This window comes from Sorex fumeus, unplaced genomic scaffold (genome assembly GCF_029834395.1).
Source record: "Sorex fumeus unplaced genomic scaffold, SorFum_2.1 ptg000019l, whole genome shotgun sequence".
In the NCBI taxonomy this organism is placed as follows: Eukaryota; Metazoa; Chordata; class Mammalia; order Eulipotyphla; family Soricidae; genus Sorex; species Sorex fumeus.
In genome coordinates, this window is record NW_026606076.1 from 41,848,430 (window position 1) to 41,864,529 (window position 16,100).

General features: G+C 51.6%; 1 protein-coding gene and 1 non-coding gene across 4 annotated transcripts in view; both read left to right on the forward strand.

The window, feature by feature from the left end:
• Window positions 1-16,100, forward strand: part of SGCD (sarcoglycan delta) — a 248,886-nt gene that overhangs the window by 136,417 nt on the left and 96,369 nt on the right. The gene's annotated exons all lie outside the window — the stretch shown is intronic.
• LOC130022548 (U6 spliceosomal RNA) lies at window positions 12,950-13,056 on the forward strand. The gene has a single exon (XR_008792278.1). It is a non-coding gene; the product is annotated as a U6 spliceosomal RNA (small nuclear RNA).

A 16,100-nucleotide genomic window follows, 5' to 3' on the forward strand; every position in this document is an offset into this window, starting at 1 on the left:
AATTCTTTTCCAAGGCTTGCTCCCGTAGACTGTGAATAGCTCCGTCGTGAGACCCAAATATTCACAGTGAACGTCACATCTCTTCCCGTGACAGCCAAACGATCCTAACAGCGGTGTTTCTGGTTCTGGGTGCGAGGAAATGTGGCAGCCTTTTACCAATCAGGGGTGGTTTCTGTGTCTGGCGTCAGGCTTGGTCTCTCATGCATTCGCCGTGGAAATGAACCTATTTCAGATTTGCAGAAGTGTGAAGTATCTTCTTACCCCTTTTTTTTGGGGGGGGGTCACACCCAGCAATGCACAGGAGTTCCTCCTGGCTCTGCACTCAGGAATTACTCCTGGCGGTGCTCAGGGGACCATATGGGATGCTGGGAATGGAACCTGGGTCGGGTGTGTGCAAGGCAAACGAGTGCTGTCTCTCCGGCCCCTTGCCCCTCTTTTGTATATGTATTTCTCCTGTAATTCTTCCATTTGTGTGTTTATTTCCTTGTAGGGGGTCACACCCCACAGTGCTCAGGACTGACTCCTGGCTCCGCGCTCAGGGATCACTCCTGGTGGTGCCCTTTGGGCTGTCGGGAATCGAACCCAGGGCAGCCACCTGTGCAAGGCAAGCACTCTCCCCACTGTCATATCACTCCAGCCCCATGCCCTAAAGCCAGTTATTCCATTCCCCCCCCCCCAGATCTTACCTTTCTCACCTCTAAAATGAAAACCATTTGGACTCATTGATCTGTAACGTCCTTGACAGTTTGAACATGTATTCTCGGTTCTAATTATGCTCTTTGTCACCACCAGCCGTGCGTGTGACCCCGGGCATGTCTGAAGGGTGGAGGTGTGGGGCGGTGGAGGGAGGGTGACCAGCTCAGCTGCAAAATAGAGTGACTCATGCACTCCCTGAGCGGTTACCAGTGCCCCTCGAATACCAGTTGCCTGGAGTCTATTGATCACGATGACCCATAGAAGTTGAAAATTCTAAGTTAAGGAGACTGCTGTTTATCTAAAATTATAGGGAGAAGCCGGAGGTAGCAAGTGAAGGGAAACGGTGTCTATCGATCTCTCCGTTTATCATGGCGTTTCTCACTAGGCAGCTTGCTCCCTCTCGTGTATTTCTCATCCATTCAGGAAAGCAAAGACCAAGGTGAGATGCAGAAGTGGTCTGTGTGTTTACAGATGCTCTCTTTGCCCAGAAAGCCTCATTTATTTATTTAGAACACACCATTTTATTTTATTTTATTTTATTTTGCTTTTGGGGTCACACCCAGCGATGCACAGGGGTTACTCCTGGGTCTGCACTCAGGAATTACTCCTGGCAGTGCTCGGGGGACCCTATGGGATGCTGGGAATCGAACCTGGGTCGGCTGCATGCAAGGCAAACGCCCTACCTGTTATACTATCGCTCCAGCCCCCAACACACCATTTTATTTTTTTAACCTACACAATCTTAAACATTTCTAGTCTCAAGTCATCTACAATAATAATAACAATAATAATAAGCACTTGCTCCTGAATATTGAAGGCTATGCATGCAGAATTTTGTTCTTTTTTTAAATTAAAAAAAAATTTAAATTTTGCAAACCACAGCACCCAGAAGGAGAGAGAGAACAAAAGGGAATGCCCTGCCACAGAGGCAGGGTGGGATTGGGGGCATGGGGGAGTGGGAAGAATACTGGGATTAGTGATGGTGGAGAATGGGCACTGGTGGAGGGATGGGTACTTGATCATTGTGAACTGAAACCCAAGCACAAAAATTTGTAAGCCAATACACCATTTTAAACGAGGTTTCTAGGTACAAAAAGTAAGAAACGAAGCCCCCACATGCCCTCAGCAGGCGTGTAATTGAACTTGCCGGGGGTAAAAAGGCAACGCTTGTGAAACTTGCAGGCGTGCATGCCAACACTGCAAGTTGTAATTTCTGTGGAGGGGGATGTTTGGAATGCCCGCGATGTCTTCTTGCTTTAGATCAATTTTGGTGCGAGATGGGAAGCAATTTCATCATTGTCTCACTATAGGTTGAGCACCCCCCCCCCCACACACACACACTTTGTTATCTTCCTCTGCTTCCCTGCCCCCATCAATTTTGTGAGGGAACCAGTAGGAAGTGAATACTGTACACTTCAGACAAATCTTTTGGTTTCTGTTATTGCATGTTGATAAAATTCCCAAAAAGAGGTCATTGATGGTACCTATAATTTGCTCTAAGTCCCCTGCGTCCTGGGTTTGGCTGGCATAGCTTTCATTGAAAGAAGGCAAAAGGGCCTGGAGCGATAGCACAGAGGGGAGGGCATTTTCCTTGCACGTGGTGGTCAACCCAGCTTTGAACCCTGGCATCCCATATGGTCCCCTGAGCACTTCCAAGAGTGATTCCTGAATGTAGAGCCAGGAGTAAACCCTGAGCATTGCCAGGTGTGACCCAACTCTCCGCCCTTCCCCCTCCCAAACACACGCCACCACCCAATAAAGGCAAAAAACCTAGTTTTTAGCACCTTGGAGAGCAACCAATGTATGTGGGTGATTTTCAAAGATTTGATTTGATTCCACTGAAAATGTTGACCTGCCTTTTCTTTGTTGTGTTTGTTGGTTGGTTTTGGTTTTCTTGGTTTGGGGGCCACTTCTGGTAGTGCTCAGGGCTACTCATTTTCATCCCCTTCCTCCGCAACCAGAACACTCATCAGTTCACTTAATTATTTTTTTTCTTGCAATTCCTGCAAATATTTTATCCCCTCCCCATAACAAACCATCGTCATGAGCTGGGGATGATTAAACCTTGGGTAACTGGGCCCAGGGCATGTCCCTGCTGACTCCTGAGCATTGGCAGATGGGGAGGGTCGAGAGGAAACAAACAGGTTACAACCCTGGCTCTCGAAAGATGAGCCCACAAAGCAACCAGTCTATACTTTCAAATTTAGGAGAATGTCTTTACCAAGTGAAAAAGCACTAGGAGGATAGTTAAGACAGAGGAGGGTCCATTAAGACAGCAGTAGTTGGAAATGATCACTCTGGACAAGAGCTGAGTGTTGAAAGTAGGTAAAGGGATAGAGATGATAACCTTTCAGCATCTGTATTGCAAACTGTAATGCCTAAAATGACAGACAGACAGAGAAGAGGTGCCTGCCATAGAGGCAGGCGGAGGTTGGGGGGGGTGACTTGAAGGGGTGGGAGGGAAACTGGGGACAATGATGCTGGGAAATTACACTGTATGACCGAAATGCAATCATGAATAGCTTTGTAATGCTCTCTCTCATGGTGATTCAATTGTGATTAAATAAATATTGAGACCAAAAAAAAGCAGTCGGAGAGAAGGTCAGAACAAACACACCAGCAGGCTACGTACTAATAGAGGAAGTTATCAAGAGTTTAGGGTGTATCTCTGGTTGTTGGAGGTTGGCCTGGAGGAACTGTTCTTCAAGAAACTGGGACAGGGCAGGGGGGATGATAGTCCAGTACGGAGGGCACTCGCCTTACATGTGGTTGCTGACCCGGGATTTTTTTTTCTATTTGGGTCATGCCCGGCGATACAGGGGTTACTTCTGGCTCTGCACTCAGAAATTACTCCTAGCGATGCTTGGAGGACCATATGGGATGCTGGGAATTGAACCTGGGTTGGCCACGTGCAAGGCAAACACACTACCCGCTGTGCTATTGCTCCAGCCTCTGCTGACCCGGGTTTATCCCCGGCAGCCCCTAAGGTCCTCTGAGCCCCTCAGGAGTGCCCTACAGTAACATAAAAAGGCTATAGGGGAAGAGAAAGCAAGTAATTCACGACAAATACAGAGTTCAGAGTCAGCTGAGTTTGGGCTTGTAAGTCACCAAGACTGATTTAGGGAACTGTGACCACAAGAGGTAAAGCACAAAGGAACGGTTTAAGATGAACTTGGGGGATTAGGGATGCTTACAAGAGTACTATAAGCTTCCCTGGGATTGGGGGTTGGGGGTTGGGGAAAGAGGTGATTCACTGATGAAGCCTAAAACACTTGGGGTTAATAGTCAACAGCTTACTACCATGCCCAGTTCTTGGTGGAGAAGGGATCGCAGTGGGATGCAGAACACAGTGAAGGGGCAGATCGGCATCTCTGAGAGTCCTTGTGTAGCATTAAGGGCTTTGCTGTTGCCTCAGGACCACTCTGGAGTTTCTCCTCTGAACAGGATATACATCTCCTCTCCCAAGCCCGGGGTAGGGACACACTCCCCCTCCTTGGCCGTTATTTGAAATTGTCCTGAAATGAACATGCCTCCCATTCCATTCAGAAGCTAGAGGGAGAGACAGCTCATGCACTTTTAAGGAAATGTATTTTAAAGAATTTTTATTACTTGTTTTTATTAGAAACTGAATCTTGAGGCTGGAGAGATAGGAACAGCTGGTAAGCCACTTGCCTTGCATGCAGCTGACCCTGTTTTGATCCCCGGCATCCCGTAGGGTCCCCCCGAACATTGCCAGGAGTAATTTCCTGAGCTCAGAGCCAGGAGTAACCCCTGAGCATCACTGGGTATAGCCCAAATGCAAACAGGAACTGTTGCATTGTTTGCCTGAAAAATAGTGTGTGTGTGTGTGTGTGTGTGTGTGTGTGTGTGTGTTTGACAGGGAGATAACTCAAAGGGATTTGCATGTGGATGCCCCAAGTTTACTCCCCGGCACCTGGTCCCCTTAGAAGCACCAGGTCTCACTTCCCTGTGTCCTCCCAGGCACCCCCCTTGTTCCCGGGCGGTGCAAAAGACAAAGCCCCGTCTGTCTTGTCCTCCTCAACGATTGTCTTGAAGTTCTTTCTTTTTGTTGGTGTTGGAGCCACACCCAATGATGCTCAGGCCTGACTCCTGGCTCTGTGCTCAGGAATTGCTCCTAGTGGTACTTGGGGGACCCTATGGGGTGCCAGTGGGAATCACACCTGAATTAGCCACATCCAAGGCAAATGCCCAATTATCACTCCAGCCCAGCTGAGTTTCTTTTAAAATCCTGGGCTTCCTCCCCGCCTTGCTGACTAGTGACTGGACTTTTTGGTTGTTGTTTTGTTTTGTTTTCTGTTTTTGGCCTTTTGGGTCACACCTGGTGATGCTCAGGGGAGTAGGGCTGACTTCTGGCTCTGCACTCAGGGATCACTCCTGGCAGTGCTAAGGGAACCCTGTGGGATGCCGGGGATTGAACCTGGGTCGGCCACATGCAAGGCAGATGCCCTCCCTGGTGTACTATCGCTCTGCCCTCTGACTGGCCTTTTAGATAAGCCCCCTCCCCCATCCCCACCCACCACCATCAATTCCCACGGACTTTCACCGTTGCTGGTGGAACCAGTAGATTCATCCCAAGACATGCAGGAGCCAGGCCCACTGGCATGATGTTATGAGGAGTGGGCCAACGGCTGGAGCCATAACACAGAGGTCACGGCACGGGCCTTGCACTCGTCCATCCCGGGTTCAATCCCCAGCACCCCATTGGGTCCCCATGCCCTGCCAGGAGTGATCCCTGCAAGCCTGTCATTTGCAAAGCGAGCGAAAGCCAGCGTGGCTGGTGTCGCCCGGGTCTCCATTGACATTTGACTCTTTTGATCCTCCACCCGCAACGTGCCTTCAAAACATCTCCCCTGACATCAAGGACTTGAGGGTGAACGTGTCCTAAAGCGGTTATGGGCACAGACAAAAAGCATTTTTGATGTCGGGGCAAAGTCAAGAAGAAAAGCCCAGACAGATTGATTCCCGGCTGGGTTGCCGTGGCTTCGCAGCGAGGTTCAGACCCCTCCGGTTGTATGCTTGCTGGTTTTCTAAGGTTGCTGAGCAAACGGAGCCGAGATCTGGACATAAACAGTAACGTTCCGTTGGTTTGCTCCTCAAGGCTGAACACGGGTCCTAAGCATGGCTGGTGTCTTAGCACCAGCCTGGCGTGAGTCAAAGTTTCTCTGAGTCCTGCCCCCGTGCTGACGGTCCTGGGCCATCTGCACTCCTAAGGACCCAGAAACATCTTTCTTTGGTTGTGTTCAGGTACCACACCAGCAATGCTCAGGGACCACTCCTGGCAGGGGTCAGAGGGCGCTCGGGGATGCCGGGGATCAAACCTGGTTCAGTCACATGCAAGGCAAGTGCCCTCCCTGCTATACTGTTGTTCCAGCCCCAACATCTCTCAGTTTCTCAGACCATGTTGGGTAGAGTTGGAGGGAATTTCAGTGTTACAGAAATTCTTTTTTTTTTTTTTTTTTTTTTTTTTTACTTTTTGAGTCACACCCGGCGATGCACAGGGGTTACTCCTGGCTCATACACTCAGGAATTACTCCTGGTGGTGCTCGGGAAACCCTATGGGATGCTGGGAATTGAACCCGCAGTGCTATCACTCCAGCCCCACAGAAATTCTCTAGTGACTGATGGTGGGTCTCAGTCACTGAATGATGTGCCAGAGCAGAGGAAGGACTGTTCTAGAAATGGGCTTTGCATGCACCTTCCCCCCACACACATACATTCCCCCCCCATTGGTGTCCCGCCGTGGGTTCTTCGGGTACCTCAGGGTATAGTGGGCTAATATTGCAGGTTATGGTATAAGTTTTTTAATATGATTAATTTTATTTTTTAACTTGGGTCACTCCCAGCAATGCTCAGGGCTGACTCCTGGCTCTGCACTCAGGAATCACTCCTGAGTGCTTGGGGGACCCTATGGGGTGCAGGGGATAGAGCCCTCAGTCCTGCTGAGCTGAACCCAACTTCTTTCCCTCCCCCGCTGGGAGACCCCCTGCTCCCATTTGAAGTCACCCCCATTCATTTGGACAAGTCCAGAGGAGTCCCCCGACACCATTTACTATCCACATTCAACTACCGGTCCTCCCCTCCTAGACGGAATTGAATCACATCCCAGCCTGGAAGGTGACGGAGGCATAAAGCTGAGGAGGGTCTCAGAGGAGCAGAATAAATTGTTTCCTGCTGATCAGTCAGCGTGTATTAAGTTCTCCCTGAGTCCAATTGCTGTGGAGGGTGCTAAGAAAATAGGAAACATTGTCTTTGATCTCAAAATGCGCATCAAGTCCCGAAGGAGAGAGTAAAGCGAGCTCATGAAGAGAGTGAGCCAAAAATACAGAGACATGTGAGCTGGGCTGGTGTAGACCAGGGCAGCCCGGAGCACTGTCAGGTGAGTGCAAGGACACGAGTCCATCATCATCTGGAATTAAATCCATCACGTGTCAGTGCTGAGAAACTTCTAGGTCAATGAATTTGGAGTCCTTTGTTTTATTTATTTTTATTTTTTTTTTTGACGTTTTGGGCCATACCCAGCGATACTCAGGGGTTACTCCTGACTCTGCACTCAGGAATTACTCCTCGCAGTGCTTGGGGGACCCTGTAGGATGCCAGGGATCAAACCTGAGTCAGTTGCATGCAAGGCAAACACCCTACTCGCTCTAATATCACTCTGGTCCCTTATTTTGAAATTGTTTTGCCACACTCAGCGGTGCTCAGGGCTGACTTCTGGCTCCGCATTCAGGAATTACTCCTGGCGGTGTTCAGGAACCGCATGGGATGCCGGGGGTCATACCTGGGTTAGCCGTGTGCAAAGCAAGTGCCTTCCCTGTTGTATTAGCTCTCCAGTCTCTGGAGGTATGTGTTTGAAGCCCTAATTGAAAAAATTCATTTTTCCTATTACCAGTTGTTGATTTGGTTTCTTTTGGTAGTCATTGGCAGGGGCTGGCAGGTCATACCCGGTGATGCTCAGGGTTAACTCCTGGTTCTGTGTTCCTGGATCACTCCTGGTGGTGCTCCGGGGTCCGTTATGGGATACTGCAAATTAAACCCGGGTCAGCCGCATGCGAGGCAGGAGCTCTACCTGCTCTCCCTTTGGTGAATCTCTGGCCCCTTGTTGAATTGTTTTCAGAAGAGGATTGATCTGTCCAGGGTGACTTAAACCTTTTTTCTTTTTGATGGGGCCAGAGAGATGGCACAAGGGACTTGCCTTGCATACAACCAATTTCAGTTCCATCCCCGGCACTGCATCTGGTCTTGAAGTGCCCACCAGGAATATCCCTGAGCACAGAGCCAGGACTAAAGCCCTGAGCCCCTCCAGGTGTGACCCCTCCCCCAAACCTAAATAAATAGCTCAACAGTAAAATACAAACACACCGGCCAGTTCTCCAGTGCTGCCATATCCCACGGGGAGGGTCAGCAGCTCCGAATCCATCTGCAGTGGGGGGAAAAAAAAGGTGAAGGATGAAGGACATATAATTTATTTGAGGAGAGTGCTTGGTTCTGGATTTACTTACTGAATGATTGATTCTTTAAAAGCCGCGAGAAAAATCACCGCCGCGTGGTGGGGGGACGACACTTCCCCCACGTGGGTCCCAGGGAGACCAAGGATGGGGTGGGGGTGTTGCGTGGGAGTGGGGGAGGATGTCGGTGGCATTGACGGTCAGGTTTTACCCCAGTTATTCATGATCCTTGAAAAATCGAGGGCGACTGAAGGGCTGAAGTTTGGGGGGATTTGACACACAGGAGAGAAACGGACCTGGAATCCCCGGGGTCCCCATGGGAAAGCAAAGCATCTGTAACTGCCCACCGGAAACTCCTGGGGATGTCAAAAGTTTTTCTTTTTTCCGGTGGGGTGAGGGGAAGTGGGGGTGGGGCAGGGCACAATTTGTCTTTAGTTGTTTGGGTGGTTTGGAAACAATCCGTGTGTGGAGGTGCAGGTACTGAGCCCTTTGCAGCGGGTACAATCCCCGCCCGCCTTGAAAGGAAATCCTTGGGGCTGGACAGAGTGCAGCTTGTGGCAGTACCCAGAGCTGGGGTCCCGGAGGGAGCAGGGGGCCACTCGCCAGCTCTCTGGGCGTTGCTGTGAAGGACTTGAGGCCACTGCACGGCTTTGGTGTCTGTTCCAAGCAGTCCATTGACTGGAAACGTTATTAGGAATATTATACCACCTCCTCCCAATAAAAGTCAGGCAGATATCTCCCAGGGGCCTGAATGCAAAAGCAGCACATCCTTTCGGGAGCACAGACCAGCAGTGACTCAGGACTTGGCAGTCACTTATTGTACGATAGATCCATCTGACATGCAGATTCGATAATATCTGAGTCCAGCGCATTTACTCCTTGTTTGGGGGTGTGGTTTGTCTCGGAGCCACACCCGGCGATGCTCAGGACTGACTCCTGGTGCCGCTCTCAGGGATCATTCCTGGTGGGGCTCAGGGGACCCTATGGGGTGTCGGGGATCAAACCTGGGCTGGCCGCGTGCAAGGCAAACGCCCTCCCTGCTGTCCTATGGCTCCGGTCCGCCTGCTGTGTGTCTTTGAGTGTGTCCTTGGGTGCCCTCCGCCTGCTGTGATTCAATATTCACTCACTTTCTGTTTCCTGGGGGAACCCTGCAGCCCCCCAGAGGCTTAGCAGACTTGGGGGGTGGGGGAGGGGGGATTGGCGGCTGGTTTTGTGTGTGGCCCCTTCTGCTCCCCACCAGAGGATGGACAGCATCTGCTTGTCCATCTCTTACATGTTGAGCCATCGGGGTTTTGTGCCATTGGCTCTCTCAGTCCATCCTGAAACCTGGACCTGGCCCCCAAGGTGCCCCTCGAGTGGATGCGCCTAGCCTGGGCCCCTCGGCCTGCCCCCCTGCTGTGCCTCTTTTCCCTCCAAGGAACCCCCCCTCCAGAGCGGCACCCCCAGGAGCCTGGGGTGGCTCCCCCCACAGGAAGCGTGCCACTTTCCCTGTGTACTTACGGCCATGAAGTGATTTTAGGCGAACCATCCCGGAAAGTGGCTGAAGCTTGTAAAGACATGATAGAGGAAGCCGGAAGAAATCAGGGCCTGAGAGGAGAGCATCATGGCCCAGAGACTGTGTGTGTGTGTGTGTGTGTGTGTGTGTGTGTGTGTGTGTGTGTGTGTGTGTGTGTGACACCCAGCGGCAACGCTCAGGGCTGACTCCTGGCTGGGTGCTCAGGGGGACCCTATGGGATGCACTAACGAATGCTCTGGCCTCTCTTTTCTTTCTTTTCTTTGTTTGTTTTGGGGTCATTCCCGGGAATGCCCAGGGGTTACTCCTGGCAGTACTCAGGAACCCTAATGGGTGCCAGAGAGCAAGCCCAGGTTGGCAGCATGCAGGACTATGGCTCCGGCATCGCCTCTCTCCTCTCCTCTTCCCTCCCTTCCCCTCCTCTCCTCTCCTCCCCCCTCTCCTCCTCTCCCCTCCCTTTCCCTCCCCTTCTCTCCTCTCCCCTCTTCTCCTCTCCCCTCCCTTCCCCTTCCCCCTCTCCCCTCCTCTCCCCTCCCCTCCCTTACCTTCCCTTCCTCTCCCCTCCCCTCATCTCCTCTCCCCTCCTCTCCTCTCCCCTCCCTTCCTCTCCCCTCCTCTCCCCTCCCCTCCCTTCCCTTTCCTTCCTCTCCCCTCCCCTCTTCTCCCCTCCCTTCCTCTCCCCTCCCCTCCCCTCCCCCTCCTCTCCCCTACTTTCCCCTCCCTTCTTCTCCCTCCTCTCCCCTCCCTTTCCTCCCTTCCTCTCCCCTCCCCTCCTCTCCCCTCCCTTCCCCTCCTCTCCCCTACTTTCCCCTCCCTTCTTCTCCCTCCTCTCCCCTCCCTTTCCTTCCTTCCTCTCCCCTCCCCTCATTTCCTCTCCCCTCCCCTCCTCTCCCCTCCCTTCCCTTCCTCTCCCCTATTTTCCCCTCCCCTCCTCTCCACTTCTCTCCCCTCCTCTCCCCTCCCCTCCCCTCCTCTCCCCGTCTCTCCCCTTCCTTCTTCTCCCCTCCCCTTCCCTCCGCTCCCCTCCCTTCCCTTCCCCTCTCTTCTTCTCCTCCCCTTTCCCCCTCCTCCTCTGCTTTTCTCTCCCTTCCTCTCCCCTCCTTTCCCCTCTCTTCCCCTCCCCTCCCTCCTCTCCTCTCCCCTTCCTTCTCCTCCCCTCCCCTCCTCTCCCCTCCTCTCCTCTCCTCGGCCCTTCCCTCCCCTCCACTTATTTTTCTTTTCTCTTTCTTTGCTCTTTACTTCTTTTGTTTCTTTTCTCTCTCTTTTTTTCTATTTTTCTTTGGAGTCCATCCTCACTGGTGCTCAGCGCTTACTCCTGGACTCTGTGCTCAGTGCTCATTCCTGGCCATGTTCAGGAGACCCTATGCAGTGCCAGGGATTGAACGCATGTCAGTAACATACATCTCATATAAATATCTCTGCTCAGAGAAATGATATATGAGTAGAGCTCATTTACTCATTTGTTTTGGGGGGTTTGGTTTATTTTGGGGGGCGGGTCACACCCAGCGGTGCTCAGGGCTGACTCCTGGCTCTGCACGCAGTTATCACTCCCGGGGATGCTTAGGGGACCCTATGGGGTGTCGAGGATCGAACCTGGGTCGCTTGCAAGCAAGGCAAACACCCTCCCTGCTGTTCTACCACTCCGACCCCAGCCCCATCTTTTTGCCCCTGCTATAGGCAGCGGTAGGAGGTGCACAAAGTAAGGCCCCTCCGTTTCTGAAATTCTGTCAAAATAAAACGCGATCCGTTGGTTTGTCACAGGAAGGGAAGGCGGGGGTGGTTTATAGACTCTGCCCTGCTCTGCCCCGCCCGGCTCGGCCCGCTAATGGGTTCCATTAAAGCCCATGAGAAATTTGATTTCTAATGGAGTCGGTCTGCTGTGGATGCCAAGCGGATTGATTCGGGCCCCTTTTATTCCCCCTCGCTGAAGCCAAGTGTGGAAATTGTTTTCCCCGAGTGAGGACCGTCCTCAAGTTAGCAGGGCTTTGGCGAAGCCCGCCCCGGAAAGGCGGCGGCAAACGCTTCGCCCCGACCCTAACCAGATGCCAGGCGCCTTGAACCATTTGGTAATGGTCTCAGTGGCATGCTCTGGAGGGGAGGCAACATTGGGTGGGTGCCAGGCGGGCTGGCTGTGCCCCTATGAGGTGGGGCAGCGTTCTCCCCACTCCCAGTGGCTTGGCATGCTCCCGAGATGCTTTCCTGGGGGCCGGAGCAATAGCACAGTGGGTAGGGCGTTTGCCTTGCACGCGGCTGACCCGGGTTCCATTCCCAGCATACCATTGGTTCCCCTGAGCACCGCCAGGAGTCACTCCTGAGTGCAGAGCCAGGACTGACCGCTGAACATGGCTGGGCATGACCCCCCCAAAAAATAAAAGAATGCCATCCTGCCTGGGAAGTGCCCTCCTCACATCCCAGCCAGCGGAAGCCTCCAGCCCGCCCCAAAGCTCCCAGGAGCCCGGGCTTCTCCCTGAAGGAGATGGCTAAATGACCAGCCTGTCACTTCATTAGCATCTCATACCCCCATCCTGGCTATCCATGGGGGGACCCTTTTCCTGGGAAGCACTTGGCAAGCGATTTTGAGGCAAAGAGTCCCAGTATTGAAAATGATTCCATGGTGGGGGCTCCCATGAGCCCCCACTTAGCATGGCAGAGGGGCTTGGGGACCACCAAGAGGTTCCTATTAACCCAGAGTCTCTCAGGCGAGGGCCCCCGGGAGTGCTGAAGGGCTTCTCTTGATTTCATTCATTGGACAGAGCGTGTGTGTGTGTGTGTGTGTGTGTGTGTGTGTGTGTGTGTGTGTATGTGTGTGTGTGTGTTTGGTTTCCTGAATTCCTCTTGCCTTGGGAAATGTCAGCATTTAAAATAGAAGCACGTTTTACATTAATAAAAGCCCCGGTAGTAAAGAGGAAAACCCAGCCTATTGCGAAAAAAGCAAGCGAATATCATCTTTGTAGAGTCACCTCACAGACTCTCTCTCTCTCTCCTCTCTCCTCTCTCTCCTCTGTCTCTCCCTCTCCCTCTCCCAAAGCACATCCGCAAACATTGCTTATGGAACTGATGGGTTTCAGAAGAGAGATGGTGCTTCCTTGGGAAAGAAGGTGAAGGATATGTGAGGGACCCTCTAGTCTCCATCCAGCCTCCATCGGAGGAAGTTCCCCGGCTCCGTCCTCCACCTCTGACCTGTTGCTATGGATTTTGTACTCATAAGTAAATACTCATGGAAACCATGTAGGATTATTTTTCTTTCTTTTTTTTTTTTAAAAAAAGTGTTTTCGTGCTCACTTCGGCAGCACATACACTAAAATTGTAACGATACAGAGAAGATTAGCATGGCCCCTGCACAAGGATGAAATGCAAATTCGTGAAGCGTTCCGTATTTTTAAACCCAAGCACAAAAAATTGTAAGTCTACAACTGTACCTCATGATGTCTCACTAATAAAAAAAAAAGACTGATAAAACACAAGTCACATAATGCCACTAGCGGATATTCACAGAACACCACTTATTCTATAATACTCTTCCATGACATATTTAGAAAGTACTAATTTCTAAAAGCAGGAAATGAGTGGTTTCCTATAGTTATGAAGCATGAGAAAAATCAAAAGTGATTACCAATTGTATGGGATTTTTGGGGGGAAGGTGATAAAAAATTTTATCGCGGATTTATGGTGGTGATGGTAATACACTTCTGTGAATACAGTTAAATATTGAACTGTGCACTTAAAATGGGTGAATCTGTAACATTAAAGGTTTGATGCTTTGTTTCTCAAAAAAAAAAAATGTACCTGCCACACTCCATAAAATTTCCCCTTAATTTTTAGTTCCAGTCACGTGTGGAGTTGGCCTTGAGGATGAAGTCAGCCCAACTTAGGAGGGCGCCGTTTTCTGAAAAAATCAGAGTTTTATGTAACTTCTCCCAGCAGGAAATCTTCGTTGGGAAAAAATGCCAGTAATTATGGGTAGAAAGTGAGTGACTTTCTTCTGACCTTCTTCCTTTTCTTTATCCTTTGTCGTTGCTTTGGGGGCCATACCCGGTGGTGTTCAGGGCTGACCCCCCCCCCCGACTCTGCACCCAGGAATCACTCCTGGCAGCGTTCGGTGGGGGTGGGGGGGTGCTGTGGGCTGCCAGGGATCGAACCCAGGTCAGCTGAGTGCAAGACAAGTGCCTTCCCCGGCCCCAACGATTTTTCTACTCTCATTTGTTGTATTACGGCGTCCATCGCGGGGTTCCATCGAGCCAGGGTTTATGGGATTCGGGGACAGATTTCCGACTCCTTCAGCACCACCCAAATGCCCAAGATGTGCCCCCCTAGGGTGGCTCTTGTGTCATTTTCCTCTTGCCTCTTCGTTCCCTGCAGCCCCCCCCCCCCCACGCTCCCCCCTCCCCCGGTATTTGGTGATCTCAGTTTTGTGACCCAAGACCAAGGGCTTGGCATTGTTCTATAAGATCTAGTCCCTCCTTCTCCCCGCCCCCTCTTTTCCTCTTTCTCCCCCTCTCCCTCCCTCTCTCCCCTCCCCTTCCCTTCCCCTCCCTCTCTCCCTCCCCTCCCCCTCCCTCTACCCCTCCTCCCTCTCTCCCCCTTTCCCCCTCCAGTCTCTCTCCCCCTACCCCTTCTCTCTACCCCCTCTCTCTCCCTCTTCTTCCCCCTCCCCTCCCTACCCCTACCCATACCCCTTCCCTCTCTCCCTCTCTCTCTCCCCTCTCTCTCTTTCCCTTCTCTCTCTCCCTTCTTATTCTCTCTCCCCCTCTCTTCCCCTCTCCCCTCTTTTAGTCTACCTCTCTCTCCCCTTCCTCCCCCCCCCCTCCCTTCCCCCTCTCTCCTTCTCCCCTCCTTTACTCTCTCCGTCTCTCTCCCCCCTCTTTTGGACCCCCCTCTTCCCTCCCCTCTCTCTCTCCCAGTACTTGTTCACCCCCTTCTGACTGGTTTCCCTTAACCTGTCACTCTCCATCCCCCCTGTGCTGCCGCATCTTCCTGCCGGCTGCCCTGCATGGACCAGCCCGCAGCTCCTGCATCCATTCATTTCCAGCGGCCGCTGTTTGGACTCCAGGCTTCTTGTCTGAGAATAGCCACATTCACTTTGATCCGAGGATGCCCGTCATGGCGTGATGGGCTCAGGCGTGACGGCATAGCGCCCCCCAGGGCCACCCCGAGCTCATTACTGGCAGACCCCAGGAAGTCTGTCCTGTAGAGAAGAAAGGAGCGTACATGGTGACCAGATCAGAGATGCGGTTATCTATTTATGTGTCTACACCGGGTGCCAGTGTGGACACACTTGCTGCTCCCAGAACCCTAATTCACGGCATTATAATGCAGGAGCCTTGCTCTCGCTTTCCTGCTGAGGATACCCCGTGAGGGGACGCAGCGGGCACCCCACGAGGCTCAAACGTAGCCTCAAGCTGCCAGCCCAGAAGTGGGGAGAAGTTTCTTTGATGTCTTTAGTAACTTTATGAAGCCCCGCGTGAAATATCTTAAGTGCTCATGCAAAGTCTTTGGGGGGAAAAATTGTTGGTTTTTTTTTTTTTCCCAACAAGGCCTGCCTGTTTGAAGTTCTGAACTGTCTAGTAAATGTGTCACTGGAGGAAAAAAATGCAGATTTTTATTTTTTTAATCTCCATATGGCTTTGGGCATTCTGGCTGGCATGCTGGGATCTGGGCCTTGGAGCGGGGGTTCCTTTCAGACAGAATTGCTCCCTAGTTTGGGGAATCTGTCACAAGCTCCTCTTTTAAACCCAGGGTCCTTGTGTCGAGGCCCTGATGTTTTCTCTCCATCGTCAAGATTCTCATAGGAAGCCATGTAGCGAGTTCACTGTCTGTGTGATGAGAATGTGTGTGTAGGGGGGAGTGGGGAGGGCAGGGGTAGAGACCAGCCCCCAACCCACCTCTAAGAAGTCTCCCACCTCCAGAAGCAAACCGGGAACCTGGACTTTATATTGTTCTTTTGTGAATTCTGAGTATGTATGTGGTCTATGACCCTCTGACAGACACACAGACACATGTACACACATGCATGCACATACACACACGCACATACACACACGCACACACACTCATACACATGCACACACACTCATACATACTCATACACACATGCACACACATGCATACTCTCATACACACTCACACTCACGTGCACACACAGGCACACACACTTTCACACGCACAGAGACACACACACAAGTGCACACACTCATACATACTCTAACACACGCACACTCACACATACACATGTGCACACACATGTGCACACACATACATACACGCACACTTTCACACACACAGACACACACATTCACACACATGGAGACATACACACACAAGCGCACACACACTCATACACACTCTCACACACCACACACACTCATAGATACACACAGACGCACACACACACTCATAGATATACACGTAGGTGCACACACACGCAC